At 36.6% G+C, this 23,656-nt stretch overlaps 1 pseudogene; it reads left to right on the top strand.

Moving 5' to 3' along the window:
* The first annotated feature begins 695 nt into the window (after positions 1 to 695).
* LOC109449809 (homeobox protein DLX-4) lies at positions 696 to 20,433 on the top strand (annotated as a pseudogene).
* The last annotated feature ends 3,223 nt before the right edge of the window (positions 20,434 to 23,656 follow it).

The raw sequence follows: 23,656 nt of genomic DNA on the forward strand, positions 1-23,656 counted from the left end.
TAATATAATGTTGCATGTTAGCTATATTTTAATAAAAATATTTTTAAAAATCTAAATAAGAGTAATTTTACCTATAAATTTCATCTTTACCTCTAAAATCCCATATGGTCAATTTCAGTTATCCCTGTTACAGAAAAAGAGAAGTACTACAACACAGAAAAATTTATCAATTCAAACACAACAAATTTCCTCTACCCTTACTAACATTTAACTTTAGACATGTTCTGATACATAGACACCTATCTGGCCAGAACTGTAGTTCTCTATACTTGGGGAAATAGTTCCAGAAATAAATAGTGAAGAGAAAAGGCCACAGTTATGTTTCAGCAGTTAACTTATACCTTCTTTTATTCATTCAACATTTCTTTATTAAGCACCTATGACATGCCAAATAATGTTCTAGTCGCTAGTAGGTTGTATTCATGAACAAATAGATGAAAACTCCTACTGTTATGGAATCTATACCCTAGAAGGGGCAAATAAATAAAATAAATAAGTAAATAAAGTTACTTAGAAGATGGTAATTGTTTTGGTGAAAAATAACACAGGAGTATTGTAAGCAGTTACAAATTCAAACAGAGTAATCAGAGAATCCCTCATTTAGAAAATGCTATTTGAGCAAAGACATGGAGTTGAAAGACCATTCAACAAGTGCAAAAGCTCTGAAGCAGCGACACACCAAGAGTATCTGAGATATGGCAAGAGGGCCAGTGAAGCTGGAGGATGAAGCAGTAGAAGATGAGGTGAGAGACCTGGAGGAGCAGCAGAGGAGACTTCATTGCGAATGCGATGAAAAACTATTACAGGGTTTTAGGCAGAGGAGTGGCATGACCTGACTCAGGTTTCAATGAATCGCTCGGACTTCTCTGGAAAGGAGACTGAAAGAAGGGTGAGAAGGTTGGAAGCAGAAAACCCAATTTGGTCTCTACCACAATAATCTTAAGTACTCAGGTGATCAAGGTTAAGATCACACTATGAAAGGACAAGAAGTTATTGGATTCTGGGTATATTTGAAAGGGGGAGCCAACAGGGGTTTTTTCTATATGTAAAAAAAAAGAGAGAAGGGCTGTCGGATGGCTCAGTTGGTTAGAGCACAAGATCTGAGCAACAGGGTTGCCAGTTTGATTCCCACACGGGCCAGTTAGCTGCACCCCCAGCAACTAAGATTGAGCTGAGCTGCCGCTGAGCTGCTGATGGGCAGCGGGATGGCTCAGTTGGTTAGAGTGCGTGCTCTTAACAATAAGGTTGCAGGTTCTACTCCAGCATGGGATGGTGGACTGCAGCCCCCACAACTAAACTGAAAACGGCAACTGGACTTAGAGCTGAGCTGCTGTTGCCACTCAGCAGCCTACCTGTCTGTCCCCTCGTACCTGCCCCTAAAGAAAGGAGAGTCTGTGAGATGGATCCTTTCAGGGACTTTGCTTCACCTTTGTGCTTACACCTTATGTCTCCCTGTTTGGCCCCAAAGGATGGCTGGTTAGTCAATGACGGGTAAGATTCCTCAAGGAAGGAACAACATAAGCCAGGCACAGTCACATGGGGGCCAACTGGAGAACTCATGGGGTTGATAAAGATGGGCACAGACCCCCATCTTCCCCGGCTAAGGAGAGCTTCTGCCTCTGTGGCTACATTCCTTGCCACATCCTGTTTGGGAAGAAGAGATTCAATGATATGATAACATCAGTTCTCCATCTATTCATATGCATAAAGGTTTTGTCCCTTGGGGAGGTACATTCATCCTGAGACTTATGGTTCCGTCTGCTTGCAGGCAAGGGTGAGTGGTTTGAACCAGTTTCCTAGTATAATGTGTGAGATTCACAGATCTTGAGATTAACAAGCTTTACTTCCTCATTTGTTAATCAATAAAAGCTATGTGTTGGTCCTATTTGGGTCTCAGTCCTTGAGGCTGGAGTCCCTTTGCCCCACTTGCACTCTATTCTTGGCTACTGTATTTCTTAACCCTGAGCCACCCTCCTTGCTTCCCACAACTTTTGTCGTGCAGGACGCAACAAGCTGTGCCCTCCACAACTAAGATTGAAGGACAACAACTTGACTTGTAGCTGATGGGTCCTGGGAAAAAGACACTGTTCCTCAATAAAGTCCTGGAAAAACATACAGGTCCCCTTCCACAATAAAATCTTTGAGAGACAGAGAGAGAGAGAGAGAGGGCAAAGAGAACTTTTTGATGTTTGGAGGAAGTTACAATAAACTGAGATGGGCCTGTTTGGGGCAGGGCAAGAGTTCAATTTGCACATGTTAAGTTTGAGATGCCTGTGAGATGTGGATGCCTAAGGAGAGACGCCTAACGGGAAAAGGTACAGTGTGCCTAACGGAGAGCAGTCAATTCTGCTGACTCTTCCTTTAAAGCTATGTGGTTTTAATGTACTTCCAAGGGGTCCTCTGATGGTCTCCTTTGCCCTTCAGCCATCCTAAATACTTCTCCCTTTTGTAGAGGATTAAGATAGCACAGATACTTCCACTGCTGATTCCATCTACGATTCAAGATTTCCTCCATGTTTTGTTTAGGTAACTATTCATCAGTACTGTGAAAGCTAAAGCATGGTAAATAACAAACAGAAAAATCTTAAAGATACTGAACTGTCCTGGAAATAATTTGGAATTTTAAAATCACATGCAAAAAAAATCTCTTGAAGTACATTGGGAAACCAGTTATGGCAGAAAAACTGCAACTATTAAGACCACTGTCCAGTGTGAGATATTTGCATAATTGGTATTTGATAATATCAAATTGTTCCCTCTATTTATTATTGAACTAATGCATTTCAGCTGTTGTATCTTGAGGTTTACAAATCATCAGGAGCTTGGGATATTCGTGGTCATGTGAAAAGCCAAAAAAAAAAAAAAAAAAAAAGGCAATGTCATTTTTCAAATTAAAAACCAATCTAATCTTGTTAGGAACAAACATAAATGTGATGAGCAAAGAAGCAAGCCAACCTAGCGTTGCCTGTAGATCTATAAAGTTTCTACCAGCGCCAAACTTGAAAAAGGAGCTATGGAAGAACACTGTTTAGATGACAATTCTAGCATTTATGTGAGTAAAGATTTATTCTAACTCTCAGTAACACTGTGGATCCTGCCTGCAAGTAATGTACATTCTAAATACGAGTGAAAATATGTGTATGTTGACGGAATTCTTGAGCACTGTCACCCCATCTAAAGACTAGAAAAAGGCCAGCTTCTCTGTACCTATTAACACTCCTTGATAAATGATAGGAAGCTACTTCTTTTTAGGTTTCTAGTAGATTCCTTCAACTCCTTTGCTCCTTTATTTGAGGAAACCCATCTGCGCAAGATTACCCACCCTTTCCATTGTGCAGTAATACCACTTAAGGCAGAACTAATTACCAGATGATGCAGTTTTTATAATTAGTCTCATGTCTTAAAAGGTAAATCTTGGAGTCTGAACAATGTGTTGCAGATTCCCAAATGATTATTATTTCCAGACAACCCCACTATTTGTGGTTAATGAGTCTATGTTTTATTCCTTCAAAATAAATGAGAATCATGACTGCCATTTTAATAGCCCTATAGTGGGGTACAGTGGCTAAGAGCGCCATTCCAGGCCTAGCTCTGCCTCTTTTGAGCTGGGGACCTTTGATAAAGTTACTTAACCTCTCTATGTCCCAGTTTCATTGTCTGTAAACTGATGACAGTAATAGGACCTGCCAAATGGCTATTGTGTGGATCAAATGATAAATGACACTTCTCATTGTGACTCACAAATAACAAATTCTGAATAAAAAGGCCCACCTCTAATATTTGTGGAATCTGGAAAGGTATATAAATGAAGTCTCTTATATTGGCAAAGAGAACCAAAGCGAGACTCTGGTCAAGGTGGTAAAGATGGATTTTACTCAAAAACTATTACAATTGGGGTAAAGAGACTTCAGTATGTAACTGAGCTCAATTCTGAGTACAAGTTGGGTAAGCAGGCATTTATAGCCAAAAACCAGAATAAGGAGATCAGCAGATGGAAAATTACTAAGAGGAGAGAGACTTCAAGGGTAGGGGAATTCTTGCTCAAACAACTTAACCTGATTCTTGCTGAAGGGAGGCCAGCATTATCATATATAAAGGGTGGGAGATTTTCCATAAACTGACTTAATAAGATTCTTGCTAAAACTGGGCTATGCAGGCCCAGCAAGGACTGGGGCACAAGAAGAAGGCTGAGGAGCCTAAAGTGTGGTCAAGAAGAGTTTTTGTCAACACCACAGGTCCAAATATTTAAAAGATATAAAACCAAGTCAATAAACTATTAAATGGACCATTTATTATTTTATCTATTGTATTTATTATCTATTTATACAGTCTTATAATGACCTAGGACTCCTTCCAGTTCCTCACTAGAATATTGGCAGTTAGGGGAAAGCCAGAACGCTTCTCCTCAGGCAACAACTGCCCTCAGGTACCCCTGGGCCCAGGTGTGTGCACACTAGCAGGGCAAACCACACTCAGGAGGATGGAGACTGGGAAGAGACCGAAAGAGGCCCCAGAGGCAGGCTCAAGAACATTTGGGCAAGGAATTCCAGGGTCACAGTTACCCACATGTCCCCTTGGCCTTATGAACTCCTTAATCCATGGAAAAGAGGGTTAAAGCAGGTCTCAAAAGCATGGTGACCACAGAAAGACCTCTCCAGGTATTATTCTGAATGAGTAAATTATTACTATCTGCTATAGAGTAACGAAGTTGTTTTAACAGCTAAAACAAAATAATCTGATAGTATGAGGTTGAATAAAATGTTTCCTACTACCCATTTAGATTTTTCTGTCCAAAACAAAAAGGTAACCATAGTATTATTTTCAAAATGACTTCATACACACACACACACACACACACACACACACACACACACATATATATTAGGGTGTGGGTATAAAAATTCATACTCATAGTACATATATGTGTACTATTACTATGTGTAGATATGGATATATATGTATCGATATGTTATATATATAAATATATATACTATGTGTAAATAAATATATGTATATATAATATATGTATGTATATATATGTGTACATATACATACATATATATATATATATATATATATATATATATAGAGAGAGAGAGAGAGAGAGAGAGAGAGAGAATTGAATTGTATCCCCCACCAAAATTTATATATTGAAGCCTTAACTCCCAATGTGCTTGTATTTGGAGATAGGGCCTTTAAAGAGGTACATTAAGGTTAATTAGATGATAAGGGTGGGACACTAATCCATTGTATTGGTGTCCTCATAGGAAGAGGAAGAGACTCCAGGGGAGATGAACAGAAAAAAGGCCAATTGAGGACATAATGAGAAGACAGCCATTTGCAAGTCAAAGACAAAGTTCTCTGGAGAAACCAAACCCATCAACATTTTCATCTTGGATTTTTAACCTCCTTCTAGCTCCAATTAAAAGAAATAGGGTAGCTGAATGGATAAGAAAAGAAGACCTGTACATAGTCATATGCTGTCTATCAAAGACCCACTTTAGATCAAAACACACAGAGACTGAAAGTAAGGGATGGAGAAAGATATTTCATTCAAATGGAAACGAAAGGAAAACTGGTATAGCAGTACTTATACCAGACAAAACAGACTTTAAAACAATGGCTATAATAAAACATAAAGTAGGACATTTAATAATGATAAAGGGACCAACCCAATAAAAGAATATAATCTTTTTAAAAATTTATGCAACCAACATAGGAGCACCTAAATACATATAGCAAATATTAATCGACATAAAGGGAGAGATTGAGAGTAATACAGTCATAGTAGGGGAATTTAACACCCCGTTGACACCAATGGACATATCTTCCAGAGAGAAAATCAACAAGGAAACAGCAACCTTAAATGACACACTAGACCAGATGGATTTAATTAATATATTTAGAGCATTTCATCCCAAAGCAGCAGAATATACATTCTTTTCAAGTACACATGAAACATTTTTCAAGACAGACCATATGTTAGGCTACAAAACAAGTCTCAATAAATTCAAGATGACTGAAATCATATCAAGCATCTTCTCTGACCACAATGTTATGAAACTAGAAATCAATTACCAAAAACAAACAAATAAACAAACCTAAAAAACACATGGAAACAAAATAACATGCTACTAAACAATAAGTGGATTAACAAAGAGATCAAATAAGAAATCAAAAGATACCTTTGAGATAATTGAAAACAAAAACACAATGATCCAAAATCTGTGGGACACAGCCAAAGCAGCCCTAAAAGAAAATCATAGCAATACAGGCCTACCTCTAGAAACAAGAAAAATTTCAAATAAACAATCTAACCATACATTTGAACCAGAAAAGAAACAGCAAACAATCTCAAAGTGAGTAGATGGAAGGAAATAATAAAGACAGAGAGGAAATAAATGAAACAGAATCTAAAAATATAATGTAAAAAAATATAAAAAAAACAAGAGCTGGTTCGTAGAAAAGATAAACAAAGCTGATAAAACTTTAACAAGACTCATCATAAAAATAAAGAGAAAAAGGACCCAAATAAATAAAATCAGAAATGAAAGAGGAGGAATGACAACTGACACCACAGAAATACAAAGGATTATATGAAAAACACTATGAATAATTATATTCCAACAAATTGGACAATCTGGAAGAAATGGATAAATTCCTAGAAATATATCTTCCAAGACTGAATCAAGAAGAAACAGAAAATCTGAACAAACTGATTATTACTAACAAAATTGAATCAGTAATCAAAAGATTCCCAACAAACAAAAGTCCTGGATCAGATGGCTTCACAAGTGAATTTTACCAAACATTCAAAGAAGAATTAACATCTGTCTTTTCAAGCTATTCCAAAAAATTCAAGAAGATGGAAAGCTCCTGACCTCATTTTACAAGGCCATCCTTACCCTGATTCTAAAGTGAGACAAAGACATTAAAAAAACAAAAACTATAGGCTGATATTCCTGATGAACATAGACACATACATTCTCAACAAAATATTAGCAAACTGAATTCAGCATTACATTAAAATCAAGCGGGATTTATTCCAGGGATGCAAGGTTGGTTCGACATCTGCAAATCAATTAATGTGGTACACCACATAAATAAAATGAAAAATAAAAATTATATGAACATATCAATAGATGCAGAAAAAACATTTGACAAAATCCAGTGTCCATTTATGATAAAAACTCTCAGCAAAATGGAAATAAAAAGAACATACCTAAACATAATAAAGGCCAGATAAGACAAACCCACAGCTAACATCATACTCAATGGTGAAAAGCTTTTTCCTTAAGATCAGTAACAAGACAAGGTTTTCCATTTGTACTACTTTTACTTAACATAGTATTGGAAATCCTACCAGCAGCAATCACACCAGGAAAAGAAATAAAAGGCATCCAAATTAGAAAGGAAGAAGTAAAACTGTCATTACTTGCAGATGACATGATACTATACAGAGAGAACCCTAAAGATTCCACCAAAAAACTATTGCAACTGATAAATGAATTCAGTAAAGTAGCAGGATACAAAATTAATATTCAGAAATCAGTTGCATTTTTATACACCAATAATGAATTATCAGAAAGAGAAATTAAGAAAACAACCCCATTTACAGTTGCAACAAAAAAAAACCTAGAAATAAATTTAATTGAGGAGGTAAAAACCTGTACTCAGAAAATTATAAGATATTGAAGAATAAAATTAAAGAACATACTAACAAATGGAAGCATATACTGTGCTCATGGATCGGAAGAGTTAACATCATTAAAATGTCCATACTACCCAAAGCAATCTATAGATTCCCTGCAATCCTTATCAAAATAGCAATGGCATTTTTCACAGAACTAGAACAAATAATCCTAAAATTTATATGGAAACACAAAAGACCCTAACTAGCCACCGCAATCTTGAGAAAAAAGAACAAAGTTGGAGGTATCACACTACTTGATATCCAACTAAATTACAAGGCTATAGTAATCAAAACAACATGGTACTGGCATAAAAACAGATACATACCGTGTTTCCCCAAAAATAAAACTTAACAGGAAAATAAGCACTAGCATGATTTTTCACGATGCTTGTAATATAAAATAAGCCTTAATGCATCTTTTGGAGCAAAAATTAATATAAGACCCTGTCTTACTTTTGGGGAAATATAATAGGGCTTATTTTATATTATGAGCATCCTGAAAAATCATGCTAGGACTTATTTTCTGGTTAGGTCTTATTTTGGGGGAAACACGGTAGATCAGTGGAACAGAATAGAGCCTGGAAATAAACCTATACCTACAAGGTGAATTAATCTATGACAAAGGCGGTAAGACTATACAGTGGGGTAAAGACAATTTATTGAATAAATGCTGTTGGGAAAACTGGACAGATACATGCAGAAAAATGAAACTAGACCACCTTCTTCCACCATGTACAAGAACAAACTCAAAATGAATTAAAGACATAAGGGTAAGACCCAAAACCACAAAACTCCTAGAAGAAAACATAGGCAGCAAACTCTATGACATTACCCTTAGTAATAATTTTTCTGCTCTATCTCGTCAGGCAAGGGGAAAAAAAGAAAAAATAAACAAGTGGAACTACATTAAACTGAAAAGATTTTGCACAGCAAAGGAAAGCATCAAAAAAATGAACAGACATCCTACTGAATGGGAGGCGGTATTCACCAATGATACATCAGATAAGGACTTAATATCCAAATTATAAGGAACTCATATAACTCAACACCAAAAAAACAAAAAAACAAAACAGCCCAATTAACAAATGGGCAGAGGACCTGAATAGACATTTCTCCAAAGAGAACATACAGATGGCCAATAAACATATGAAGAGATGCTCAACATCACTAATCATCAGAGACATGCAAATTAAAACCACAATGAGATATCACCTCAATCCTGCCAGAATGGCCATCATCAGTAAATCAACAAACAAGTGTTGGGAAGGATGTGGAGAAAAGGGAACCCTTGTGCACTGTTGGTGGAACTGCAAATTGGCGCAGCCACTATGGAAAACAGTATGGAAGATCCTCAAAAAATTAAAAATAGAACTACCTTATGGCCCAGAAATTTCACTTCTGGGTATTTATCCAAAGAAATCCAAAACACTATATTCATTGCAACATTATTTACAGCAGTCAAGATATGCAAGCTACCTAAGTATCCATCAACAGACAACTGGATAAAAATATGGTACATATATACAATGTAATATTACTGGGCCATAAAAAAGAATGAAATCTTACCATTTGCAACAACATAGATGGACGTGGAAGATATTATGCAAAGTGAAATAAGTCAGGCAGAGAAAAGCAAATACCATATAAACTCACTTATATGTGAAATCTATTGAACAAAATAAATGAACTAACAAAACAGATCACAGATACAGAGAACAAAACTGATGGTTGCCCGATGGGAGGGTGCTTGGGGGTTGGGTGAAAAAAGTGAAGCGATTAAGAAATACAAACTGGTAGTTATGAAATAGTCAAGGGGATGTAAAGTACAGCATAGGGACTATGGTCAATAATATTGTAATAACTATGTGTAGTGCCAGGTGGGTACTTAAATAATTGGAGGTACAGGGGGGAATCAGTTTGTAAATTATATAAATATCTAACCACTATGCTATACACTGAATACTAATATAAAATAATATTGAATGTCAACTGTAATTGAAAAAAAAAAAAAGTCTGGTTACATGACTATCCTCTGTGAGATACACCCTGTCAAAGTTTTCTGTTTTTTTTTTAAAGATAGTCATGTTTGAAAAAGCAGATTTTGTACTATAGCACAATTCCTAGGAACAATTTTATTATAAGAGTAAAAGGGAGAAAACTGTGTGGTATGATATTTTCACTTGATAAAAATGCTTTCTAGGTTTCATTGTTCCAATTTATTAGCTAAGTAGTACATTAAATGCTTCCATATGACAGTGACTTCATTTCTGTGAATAAACTAACCTAAATACATGCCAAGTGAGATTGCTCAGTTAAACCCATGAATGTCAGATTAGAAAATATAATTAAACTCTAGCCACAAAGAGTACAAAGTAGGAATAAAAGATGCTGCATAGAGTCCAGGTCCAATAGAAATGCAGTTAATTTCCAAATCCTCTTTAAACACTTAAAAAATAGAAAAGCAGCAATGTGCTCCTGAGGAAGTCCATCAACTAAAAGGTTTTTTCCACATTTAGATGTTTATTGCCTTTCAAGCTTACTCTGTCTAAACAAGTAGTTATTTTGAACAGCGTGTCTCAAAAACTCTTGTCAGAATTTTCACCAAAAAATGGCTAAATACGTAAATTATCCTATATGTATGAGTCAGTCAAAATCTAAAAATGGTTATTAACAGAATATTGAGACCCTGATTTATAGTCTTCTTATGACATTTATATTAACATGACATCTTCCACTTGAAACTCAGAAGAATACTAAGTGAGCTACAAAAGCTAAACTTCAGACTATGACCGATTTACAAGGTCAACAAAATGACTTGCAGATTAATCATCAGGAAAATAATTTTACATCACAGTCTATGCAGTTCAGATTATCAAGGTTCCTTTTATTAACTCAAACCTGATCTGAACTAACATGAGGACATTTATAGTCTTTGTTTGCCTACTTATTGTGAACTATTAATAAGTAGTGTTAACACCATGAAGAGGAAGCATTCTAAATTCCAAACAATCTGGCCCCAAAGGTTCTGAATGAGGCCTAGGACCTGTACCATTATTTTATAATATTGGAAATGTTGATCCGTTTCTTCATTGTGTGCAGATTTTAGAAACTAGATATTTTTTAAATTAAAGTTTATTGGGGTGACAATTATTAGTAAAGTTACATAGATTTCAGGTGTACAATTCTGTATTACATCATCTATAAATCCCATTGTGTGCTCACCACCCAGAGTCAGTTCTCCTTCCATCACCATATATTTGATCCCCTTTACCCTCATCTACCACCCCCCTCCCCCCTTACCAGCTGGTTAGAAACTAGATTTAACATCAGTGTTAGAAATAAAACAGAAAGTTCCATAAGTGATCCAATTAGCTATTTTCTCACCTCCCTCATTACTAAGTATTGCTTATAATTGACCAGCTACTTTGAATAGACCACCATGCGAGGCATTAGGGCATGAAGATGGATAAGGTATGACCCCTGTGGTTTAGATATTCACAAACTGGGACATGCATGTTTTTAAAATCCACCAAATCTGTTAGTAAAGTTTTAGAATTTCCAAGGAAAGAATGGTTGCTTAAGCCTTTAATCTCCTGGGGGCTATTTAAAGGGAGTTTTGTGCTGGATTTGGAAGAATATGGTAAGACTTACACAGAAGAGTGCATTCTAAAATAAGGGAAATGGCATAAACACAAGAATTTGGAATGTTTATGGTCAGTTCCTAGAACAATGAGATAACCAATTTAGCTAGAATGGAAGAGGTATCGTCCATTTTTTGCCACCACTCAACTGGAAACTTGAATTACAACTGATAAATAAGAGAGCATCTGCCCTCAGAGAAATATAATCTAGTAAAGATAGGTACACAAAGAATTGTCCTAAAATTTTATAGGTGTTATGATAATGTGACATGAGGATACAAAGGAAGAAATAGTCAAATCTGTGTGGGTGGCTAAGGAAAGGCTTCTTAGTGAAAATAGTGACTGAGTTGGGTCATAGAAAGTACATTAGTGCACAAAGCCAGAGGTTGTTCTAAAATGTTATCTTAAAGGGATCAATATCGTAAACTTAAAGCTCTTAAACAAGAAAATTCCACAATCTCTTTTAATACCCATTCCAACAGTCAATAGGCTGCACTCCTATAAGGTTCTCTTTACTCACCATCTTAATGCCTTTCTTTTTACAAAACTCAACATGGAATATTTTATCACTTTCAGTTTAAGTTTCCCAAGTTCCTATTAACGTTTTCTGTGTGGAACAATTAAAGTAAAAAGGTATATTGCTTAAATCCCAATACAGACAACTTTAATTCTGTAAATCTGACAAAAAAACAAAACAAAACAAGAAACCTGATTTAGCCTCAGGCTGGCAATCTATCTTTGTTGGCTTCCTTGGGCTGCTATACAAATATGGAGAACACTACAGCTTTGAGGAAAAGGATTAACTAAAATCCAGGGGCTTAAAATATTCCCCAATCCAAACATAAACACACCAGAATGTTTATCTATTAATCACTCTAAGTACCCCTCACAGGCTATTTTACGTCTCACTTTAGTTTACTCTTTATAATCCTTTCTCTTCAACATTTTCAGGAACCCTATTAAATAATAGCAAAGGTTTTCTTGCGTGTGTATGGAATTTCTGTCTTGCCATTGGCAGAATACAAACCTGCATAAATCCCTGTATAAGCTTAAGGGAATCTTTTTGCCTAAGAGCAAATCTCCCCAACCTTTTCCTTGATAAACTTAATGTATTTTTTTTAAATGCATGACCGATGAGTTCCCAGGTTTCTTAGGACACTCACATTCCTGGTTCTCATGAGCACAAAGACTTTCCCAAACTTTCCAAGGCAAATGTCATATTCTTTGTTCACATTACCATGTGAATAGATCCATTCTACAAAATACAGAATTATATCGTAGTTAATCCTTCAAGACAGAAGCCCCACTTTTCATTCTTACGTCTACAATACAATTTCTGGTACGCAGGACATCAGACAATTAAGTTCACAAACCCATCCCAGAAAAAGTGCTACATAGCTCATTGCTGAATATCACTATGGTCACCATCAAAGGACTCCCCTTGGGAAGCTATGCACCGATGCCAGCGTCTAGTCCACCCTTCAAAGAAATTTTGGAACTCTTTTTTGTAGAGGTATCCACACTAGGGCTCCAAAACATAGACGATGTCACACTGAAACACATAACATCATTTCCAAAAATCTACTCAACATCACTTGTGATCAAAATGTGCATGATGTATTTGGAGCAATTGGAGGAAATCAGTGGTGTGCTGGAATTAATTTTTATAGGCTTTTGAGAGTTTACTGCTAAATTTTCAGAAATTTTATATGCCAGACGTTAAACATAACCTCTATTAAAAATTACACTATATGAACTTGCAATTCACTAAATTATGTTAAAACAAAAGTAATATTTAAAACTCATCAGTTCCTAAATATATGATTACATTTTTCTATTACTTTGCTTTTGAGATTATTAATTTCTATTGTAATTATATGGTGTAAATACTATATAATGACGTGCTACTGCGCATCTCTTCCCAACTCTGTGTTCAGTGATGTCATGTTGATAACTTGAAATCAATCATGGTGAGAGTATTTCCATCATGAAAACTGGCAAACACTACAAATCAGGAATTGATTTGGTGCTAAAGTTGAAAAATATTTAATAAATATAAATTTGTTCAGGTGAGATATCATTTAACAGTAGATCACATATCAGATAATAAATTTATTGAGAAAGAGTTAATGGATTGAGATGTAACTCAGTTTGTCAAATTATTGTTGAATTGCAAATATAGGTCAGTAATGGATATAAGAATTTGCCCCCCCCCAAAAAAAATCAATGAAAACATTCTGTGATAATCAATTGGTATGTGAAATTACAAGACAAAGTATTGCATATTTTATTAAGTGCATACTGCACTTCCTTTTAAATACTAAACTTTATAATAACTTACATACACATCGATTTCACATTTTTTCAGAAAGTTGGTTGTTAAACATTTAGCCACACACCAGTGGTAGAGAGTTGGGGTGATAGTTCCTCTAAATATAAAGATCGTATCAACAGTTTCCAAGTCAAAATAGAGAAACTAGAGGCTCCAATGATAAAATTCTTAGAAGAAAAAAAATGTGAAAATCTTTGTGACCTTACATTAGATGGTGGTTTCTTTGATATAACACCAAAAGCTCAAGGAACACAAGAAAAAATAGATGAATTCAATATCATCAAAATTAAAATTTTTGTACTTCAAATTACTCTATCAAGAAAATGAAAAGGCAACCAACAAAATTGGTAAAAGTATTTACATATCGTATCTGATGAAGGACTAGTATCCAGAATATATAAATTACTCTTACAATTCAACAATACAAAAATAATCTAAATAAAAGACGGACAAAAATCTGGAAGAACATTTCTTCAAAGAAGACATAGAATGGCCCATAAACACACAATAATATGCTCAGCATCATCAGCCATTAGGGAAATGCACATTAAAACTACAAGGAGATACCACTGCACATCCACTAGGATAGCTGTAATCAAGACGACAAACACCCATAAGTGTTGACAAGGATTTAGAGAAATTAGATCCCCCTCATACACTGGTGGGAATGTAAAATGACACAGTCACTTTGAAAAACAGTCTGGCACTTCCTCAAAATGTTAAATATAGAGTTCCCACATGACTTACTAAGTCGACTCCTGGGTAAATACCCAAGATAAATGAAAAGATATGCACACTAAAACTTGTACACGGATGTTTATAACAGCATTAATCAATACAGTTAAAAAGTGGAAACAAACCAAATGTCCATGAACTGATGAATAAATAAAATGTGACATATCCATACAATGGAATACTGTTTAGCAATAAAAAGAAATGAGGTTGGGACTATGCAGAAGATCCAGCAAGGGAGAGTAAGTAGAAGCAACTAATAAGACAAGAAGGAAACCCAATTCTTGCAACCACCTTGGAAGTTCCAGGTCTTATTGGTCCCACTTCACACAGAGATAAACAGAAGCTCAAAGTGGTCATGTTACAAGATACCATAGTAAAGTGGTGTCAGAATCTAAACCTGGATTATCTGGGTGTGGTCCATATTCTTGCACCTCTGTAGAATTGTAACTGAAGAAAAGACACAATTCAAAAAATGTATTGTTATAATCATACTCATCTATTGTTTTGACATAAGGCTTTTAGCCAGTAATTTACTGAGTTAAGTTTTTCCTACTTGTGAAGAATACAAAAAAAAAAAAAAACACATCAGCATCCCTGATCAAAACTCTTAAAATGATTAAATCGAAAAACTTTAGACTCACAAGGCTGCCCAGCCAATAGCAAGGCGTGTTTCATACAAAGATCTAGAGAGCGCACTGGGAAACCTTCCCGACAACAGTCCCAGGGCAGAAGCACAGCTTCAGGCTCCCACTGCAGCCACAGAGATGGAAATTTACCTTACTTCCTCCTCTCTGCTACCAGTCCTTTTTCCCACGTTCTGTTTCACCGGTATTCCTGCTACTGTCCTATCTTTCCTGTTTTACCATCCAGAGTATTGTGTATAGTTAGAGGAGCATATAAACTGACAAACTTATAGAGTACAGGAAACATAATTTTAGCACAGTGATAATGGTTAAAAATGGAAAAATTATGTTGCAAACACAATATTTAACTTTTTAAAGCAACCAATATTTAACTTTTTAAAGCAAACAACATTTGTATTTAAGAGTCAAAAAACTTTATCCAGAAATTACAAATAATGGCAGTTCATTAATATAGACTTTTTTCACTGTTTTACAAAACTTGAGTCTAGATCCTTTATGAAGTACTTATTTTAAAAATAAAGTCCTGACCTCTAGTGGCTAAATTGAATTAAGTCAATATGTGAATCTACTAAAAAACATCACAAAAAGAGAGACAAACATTATAACCACCCTAAAGTAATGCAATAAGCAATATAGAGATCCACCTGTAAAATATTTGTGGGGAAAAAAATCAAATTTGAATCTGATCTAGCCTCCAGGTCTACTCTAACAACAAGGTTGGGGGAATAAAAAGGAGATAAACATGTTATGTCTATCTAGAATGCGGGAAATTCTATACCACAAAAGACCCAGTCTTTTTTTTTTCTTTTTTTTTTTAAGACACAAAGAACTTTTAAAAAGTGGTGAGAGAGAGAACTCTTAAAGATTAAACGTGTCTTAAGAGACATTAAGCAAATGCAATGTGTGGACTTCCCTTGGATACTAATTTGAACAAAAATTTTCTTTTATATTGTGAAAACTAGGGAAATGTAAACTTTGGATATCAGATGACATTATGAAATTATAGTTTACTTTTTAGGTGTGATATTGATATTATGATTACTTTTTAAGTGATCTCTTAGAGAAGCATTTACAATTAGAAATATGTGAAGTATTTACAATTGGAATTTTTAAAATATTAAAGAAGAGAATTACAAGTAGAAAAAAAACTAAATATGTGAAAGCCTTGAGGCAGAAATGTTTTTGAGAAGATAAAATCAAAAAGGCTATTGGGGGTATGGGACCTAGGGTTTTGTAGGATTTTTAATGATGTTGACCAGAGCATTTTTAGCATGAAAGTGATATAATCAAAGTTAGATATTTAAAAGGTCATTCTGTATGAAAAGAATACTCTCAACAAGCAGTGGTGAACACAGGGTAACCAGTTAGGAAGCTACTATCATAATCTAGGATAAGGAAGATGGTAGCTTGTACAGCATGGAAAGAAGTGGTATTATTTATTTATAATTCAAAAGTAGAGCTGACAGATTTACTGATGGCTAAACATGAGTGTGAAGAAAAAAAAGAGTCAAAGATGGCCATAGTTTTGTAGCCTGAACTCTTGGAAAGATAAAGTTGCCATTTGCTGAGATGGGAAAGATGGTAAAAGAGGACTTTGTGGAGAATTTGAAGTTCAGTTTTTACCATGATATTTTCCCCCAGTTTTATTGTGATATAATTGGCATATTAACATTGTACTAGTTTAAGGTGTACAACATAGGGTTTACGTATGTACATATACTGAGAAATGATCATCGCAATGTCTAATTAACATTCATCACGTCGCAGTTAGATTTTTCTTGAGATGAGAACTTTTAAGATTTACTCTCAATCAACTTTCATAAGTACAGTATTGTTAACTATGCCCACCATGCTGTGCATTGGACTTATTAGTCTTATAACATGAAGTTTGTACCTTTTGACCACTTTTGACCTCCTTTACCCATTTCCCACACCCTCAAACCCCTCTGGCAACCACCAATCTGTTCTCTATTAAATTCAGGTTTTTTATTTCATATGTAAGCGAGATCATACAGTATTTGTCTTTGTCTAGAGGACCTATTTCACCTACCAGTGTATAAGTGAAGAAAGTATAGCACACTGATTTTTGTATATTGATTCTGAATTCTGAAAATTTTTCAGATTTGATTAGTTCTAACAGTTTATTGGTGGAATCTTTAGGGTTTTCTATATATTATATCATGTCATCTGCAAGTAAAGACATTTTACTTCTTACTTTCCAATTTCAATGACATTTTTTCTTGCCTAATTTCTCTAGCTAGGACTTCCAGTACCATATTAAAGTGGCATGGGCATCCTTGTCTTGTTTCTGATCTTAGAAGAAATGCTTCCAGCTTTTCACCATTGAGTATATTAGGTGTGATCTTGTCTTATTTGGGCCTTATTTATGTTGAGGTATGTTCCCTCTAGACCCAGTTTGTTGCAAGTTTTCATCATAAATGGATATTGAATTTTGCAACATGATATTTCTGCATCAATTGAGATGATCATATGGTTCTTATGTGGTGTACCACCTTGATTTGTGGATACTGAACCATCCTTGCATCCCAGGAAAAAATCCCACTTGATCATGGTGTATGATCAAATCAGATTTATTTTAAAGTAATGTTAAATTCAGTTTGCTAGTATGTGATTGAGGATTTTTGCAGCTATATGTTCAGTAGTGATACTGACCAGTAATTTTCTTGTAGTGTCCTTGCTTGGCTTTGGTACCTGGGTAATACAGGCCTCATAAAATAAGTGGAATTGTTCTCTCCTCTTCTGTTTTTTTGGAAGAGATTGAAAAGGATTAATTCTTCTTTAAATGATTAGTAGAATATACCTGTGAAGTGAATGGTCCTGGACTTTTGTTGGGAGCTTTTTGATTACTGGTTACATAAGCTGACTAGGGATTGTTCTGTTCAGATTTTCTATTTCCTCATGATTCAGTCTTGGTAGTTGGTATGCTACTAGGAATTTATCCATTTCTTCTAGGTTGCCCAATTTATTGGTGTAAAATTGTTCACAGTAGTCTCTTATGATCCTTTGTATTTCTATGGCAACAGTTGTAGTGTATCCTCTTTCATTTCTAATTTTATTAATTTGAGTTCTCTCTCTTTCTTAGTGAGGCTAGTTAAAGGTTTGTCAACTTTATCTTTTAAAAAATAGCTTTTTATTTCATTGATCTTTTCTGTTGACTTTTAAGTCTATTTCTACTCAGATATTTATTTCCTTTCTTCTACTAACTTTGGGCTCAGTTTGCTCTTGTTTTTCTATTTCCTTGAGTTACAAAGTTGGGTTTTTTACTTGACATTTTTCTTCTTTCCTAATGTAGGTTTTTATAGCTATGAACTTCCATCTTAGAACAGCTTTTGCTATATCCCTTAAGTTAGGGTATATTGTATTTCCATTTTCATTTATTTCAAAGTATCTTTTATTTCTCTTTTAATTTCTTCTTTGACCCCTTTAATGTTCAGGAGCATGTTGTGTAATCTCCACATATTTGTGAATTTTCCAGTATTTTTCTTGTAATTGATTTCTGGTTTCATATTATTGTGGTTGGAAAAGATGCTTGATATAATTTCAATCTTCTTAAATTTATTAAAACTTATTTTGTAGCCTAACATACCATTTATCCTAGATAATGTTCTATGCATGTTTGAGAAGAATGTATATTCTGTTGCTTTTTAATGGAATGTTCTGTGTGTGTGTGTGTGTGTGTGTGTATATATATATATATATATATATATATATATATATATATATATATATGTTAAGTCCATCTGACACAGCATATAGTTTAAGTCCTGTATTTCCTTATTGGTTTTTGTTATTGTTGTCTGGATGATCTTTGCTGATAGCAGGATATTGAAGTCCTCTGGTATTAATGTATGGCTATCTAGTTCTCTCTTCAGGTCTGTTAATATTTACCATATATAATTAGGTGCTTTTATGTTGAGTGTATCTTTACAAATGTTATATCCTATATTGGATTGACCCCTTTATCGTTATATAATGACCTTATTTATCTGCTATCATGCTTTTTGGCTTAAAGCCTATTTTGTATGATATAAGTGTATCTTCCCCTGCTTTCTTTTGGTTTCCATTTGCATGGAGTATCTTTTTCCATCCTTTTACTTTCTCTGTATTTGTCTTTAAAGCTAAATTGAGTCTTTTATAGGCAGCATATACTTATTTTTCTAATCCATTTAGCCACTCTATGACTTTTGATTAGAGCATGTTAAATTTGAAATACTAAATGATGAAGAAAAGATGATGGGTCTGCAGTCCCTTGGAGTAATCTAGGCTGGAGACATAATTATAGGAGTCATTAAACTCTACCAATAACTCTCTCTTGCCTATCTTAACCTCTCCAATTTCCTCACCTTTTAGTTTGGATCTCATATAATCGCTATTTTCATAGGTCAAAACTCATAAAGTATTCACGAGGCAGTTAAAATGCTCAAATAAGATTAACACATATGTGAAAATTTACAAAGTAAATGTATTGTTATGAGTTTGTTTAGTGATAAATTAGAAGAGACATTTTCATAACTCAGAATTCATTCTCATGCAAAATACACACTGAAGATCATTTCAGGTTATCCATATGGACTCTATAGTGAGGCCCGGTGACCAGGTAAATGCACTTAGCAATGTGGAGTGCTCACTGTGTGCCAGCATGTTGTTCACCACATTTAGGCAACTGCTCTTAAACAATGTTAGGGAGATAAAGTCTACCAAAACCTCCTTTTAAAAATAATCCAGTCTATCACACACACACCCCGTCCCACAGGTAATGCCGACCTACCCTCTAGGCCTGTTCCCGACAACCCAGCAGCCTCCAATTTGTCCTACTCTGGGCCGTATGGTCACCTCCTGCCCTATACCGTGCCAGCAACCCCCGGAGATGCCTACCTGCCTTGCCAACAACCCATGGCAATCTCTTAGCCCTCTCAGCGTCAGCAGGTGACAGACCCGGAGGAGTTCCCGCTGTCCCCAGAGCCCTCGGGACGGCATCTGCAGTCCCTAACCAAAAAGCTGCACAAACCAGGGGCCATCTACTGGAGCTCTCAGCTGCATCTAAACCAGCATTTCCAGCACACGCAGTACCTGGAGCTGCGGAGAGGGCCCAGCTGGCCGAGCAGCTCAGCCTCACCCAGACCCAGGTAAAGATCTGGTTTCAGAACAAACCTTCCAAAACAAGAAGCTCCTTAAGCAGAACTCTGGGGGACAGAAAGGGGACTTCCCAATAGGCCCCTCTCCCTGATTCCCTGCTCCCCTCCCCTTCTATGTCTCTGGGATCTACCCAAGGCAGGGGCTCTGACCAGTGGGCGCTATGGCAACAGCTTTGGAGCCTGTTATCAGCATCACTCCCCAGATGTTCTGCCTCCACCTCAGATGATGTGAGCCTGGGCAAGGACAGGTCAGGCCCCCAGCCCTCCTACAAAGCTCAGGACCCTACCACCTACCTACACCCTTTCTGGGCCAAGAGGAAACCAGCTCCAGATGGGTTTTCTCAGGAGGATGAGGAGCTAGAGGAGAAAAAAGATGGGATGGACTGTGTGGACAGAGCCCCAGAGAGCAGTTTCCAGGTTCTCGGCCTCACATGGAAAGGTGCTGGCTCAGGTAGTAAATGGCCATCAACTGTGATTGGATGGCCATCAGCTGTGGCTAGTTGGCTGTCAGCTGTAACCAGTGAGCCACTGGCCAGTAATATAAGTGCCATGGCTACTCTCTTAGAAAATGGGGGCTAGCAAGAAGATGGTGGCTGAGCTAGCAAGTGGCGGAGTCAGGGTTGCGGATCATGTGGCTCCTGTTTCCTGTGTCTCACCCAGCCTCCAGCAAGAATATAGTGGTATGACTCCCCTACCTATGGCTCCGTGGGTTTTCCTTTTAGGCCTCACCATATCCTGCATTCTTATGTGGGGAGTGGGACCAGAGTGGGACCAGAGCGGGGGCCTGGCGACACCCTGTGTGACATGCAGTCCTATTCCCCTTGGCTCATAACCCAAATAGCCTAATTGAGGACTTTGGTCTTAGCCACTGCCCCTCATCACTACCATGGACTGGACACCATCCCTGTAGCTGGTCAGAGGCTCTAGAGAGAGTCATTGGCTGCAGTTCAGTGCTCACAGGACCCCTAGTCTTAGCACCCCTTCCTTGAAAGGACTGCAGTCTCACCACAGCCTGAGATCAAAACCAGCAAGAAACACTGAGTGTTTCTTCTTTGCGTGCCTTGCACCTTGCCCAACACATTTGCGAGCAAGAACAGAAGTGAAGTGCATATCCAGTGTTCAAGTCGGCCACCCACAGGTCCCACCCACCAATTGTTCCTGGAAGTCAGCCCATCACCCCATCACTGATACACCTGCTCACCCTCCTGTAGCTGGAGAGGGATGCTGAAAAAGTGGGATTTATAGACCTATTGGTAATTTATGCTCTCTTCCTTAAAAAGTCCTCTTTTCCCCATGTCTACCATTATAAGTAGATAATGGATCCAGTTATCCATATAATTCAATAGGTATTTATTAAGAACTCCCCCATACCAAACAACCCCACATGCACACTCTTGGGAACACAGCAGGGTAATACTTTGGGCAGAATGGGGACAAATAGGCTCTCTGGATGAATGTAAGTTAGAGACACCCCAAATAATGGGGTGGGACCATCAGTTCAGCTCCTCACAGCTATCTCTGTTTACACAAACTGCTTACGTTTATAACCAATCTGACTAGCATCCCTAAGCTCTTTCCACCCCTCATACCATGAGTTCCAGAAATTAAAGCTTATTTTATACATATATATATATATATATATATATATATATTCATTCATTCATTCAGTCTAGAATAATCCAACCCTGGATCAATACCCCTAATTAGCATACCAAAAAGTTGTCCAGTCTTGACCCAGGGCCTGCTGAAGTCAGTTCAAACTCCACTCAGTGCTGAGTAACCAGGTTAGACACTCTATCTAGCAGGAATATCTTAGTTTTGGTCACTTCTTTTATCTCTGTTAACTAAACTTTAGCCCCACTGTTTTCCTCACTGTCATAGAATGTGCCAAGGATTCTCCCATTCCCTCCTACTCATTTTCCCACCATTTTACTTGTTGTGGGTTCACTCTCTCACCTTCTTCAGACCTTTGCACACATGTTAATTACTCAGAGTCTTTCATTGACCATCCTTATTAAAATCAAAAGCACTCCTGTCTATCGCCACCCAGAAATCCCTTATCACCTTTGCTTGCTTTATTTTTCTTCTTCATGGTACTCGCTATCATTTGAAAAAGGAAAGTCCCTGACATATGGAAATTGGCCTGATGCTGACAGCTAGGCCGTGGCATTCTCCTGCTGCACATTAACAATCTCACAGAATGTCAGCAACAGAAGACACTGAATCATAGAATTGTGCCTGCTTTCTGAAAACATCCAATTCAGAGCAAATCTCCACTTCCTTAAAACCCTCCCAAAATTACCCAGCCAAAGCCTAATTCCTATAAAAGGCTCTAATGCTCTCTTACTGAACCTCTCCATGGTTCCCCATGGTGACAGTTCTCCCTCAACCACAACAATAAACCCAAGTTGTTCAACTTGGTGATCTCTGCCTGACGGACACAGACAAATCTAAGATGTTTCATGTTCTTCTTGTTTGTCTCTTCCACCAATGTATCTCTGTGAGGGCATGAGTTCTTCTCTATTTGGTCATTACTAACATCCCCAGCAGTTAGAGCCATGCCTGGTATATTACAGGTTCTCAATAAATAGTTGTTGAATGAATGAATAAATGAATGAACCTAAAACACTCAGGTTTCAGCAGTCATTAGCGATTCCAACATGAATCAGATCATGTCCTTGAAATGTTCAGAGTAGTGGCCAATGCCAGTTCAGTAAGTTTGCCTGAGGAATTAGAAAAAGGAGACTTTTTAATTGGAACAAAATTTTCTAAGTTCATAATAAAATTAGTATTCTACATCGAGCTTAAGGTCTTAAAATCTAAATTTACAAATTCACAATTTTAATAAACTGAATATTCATGAAAACACTGGCAATTACAGATAGTTTTTTAAGCCCAAAATCTTCCCTCATGACAATTAGCAATACAGCTGACATTTCTCAGGGTTCTTTGCAAATCCTCTTGCCTTTATGACCAACACACACTTCTCCTTTTCCTTAGTTTCAACTATCATCTTTATGGCAATTATTAAGATATTAACCATTCTGACTTAGGGAATCTCTTAAAAGTGCGGTGGGTTTCCAGACCTGGCAGGAGCTGTGGTGTTCTAGCCAGGAGTTGTCCCAGGTTGACTCCACCCCAGTAGACAAAAGCATCTTTTAGGAATAGCATTAACTCGGTACCTCTGATTGCAACAATCCTTCTTTTATGTAAACTTTAAAGAAGATATATGGGATCTGTATTTTTAAAAAGAAAACAATTTGTTCAAGAAAAATGCTAATACAGTAGTGGTTATTCCATTTGGTGCCACAAGATGTCACTGATATACAAGAAAACTCCCCATGCATAATAGAAACTATTTTAATGTTTTTCAGCAAACATGTTTGAGGCCCTAATTTGTGAGGACAACAGAACAGGCATTCTGGATGATAAAAGTATGAATATAACATGGCTCC

Source organism: Rhinolophus sinicus, linkage group LG04 (assembly GCF_036562045.2).
Source record: "Rhinolophus sinicus isolate RSC01 linkage group LG04, ASM3656204v1, whole genome shotgun sequence".
NCBI classification, from domain to species: Eukaryota; Metazoa; Chordata; class Mammalia; order Chiroptera; family Rhinolophidae; genus Rhinolophus; species Rhinolophus sinicus.